The sequence below is a fragment of the Bison bison genome, unplaced genomic scaffold (assembly GCF_000754665.1).
Source record: "Bison bison bison isolate TAMUID 2011002044 unplaced genomic scaffold, Bison_UMD1.0 scf7180017845289, whole genome shotgun sequence".
Taxonomy (NCBI): domain Eukaryota; kingdom Metazoa; phylum Chordata; class Mammalia; order Artiodactyla; family Bovidae; genus Bison; species Bison bison.
In genome coordinates, this window is record NW_011475862.1 from 14,419 (window position 1) to 14,812 (window position 394).

Below are 394 nucleotides of genomic sequence, written 5' to 3' on the forward strand. Positions count from 1 at the left end.
GCGGCGGAGGTGCCCTGTGGCTCTGGAGGCTGGGAGAGATGCCACAGAGCCAGCCCGCCAGCCAGACCTGGCCAGAATGACAGGTGCACACCTCAGATTTGCCCAGCACCCCCCAGCCAGCCGCCTTGCTCATCCAGAGGGCCTCTGGGAGCCAGGAAATCAGCAGGGATGCCCTCGGAGTGGCCCGGGATGCTGTGCAAAGCCCAGCACGACCGCATCACGGTCTCTCGCTCGGCGCCTACTTACTCTTACTTCACACACAGTACTCACAAGGCTGGTCTCTGTGGCCCAAGCCCAAGGCAGACCAGAAGCAGCTCCTGCGGGGAGGTAGCCCCGGAGTGACTTGAAGAGACTGGCACTGGGTGAAAAGGACTTGCAGAGGCCCCTCCCCAGG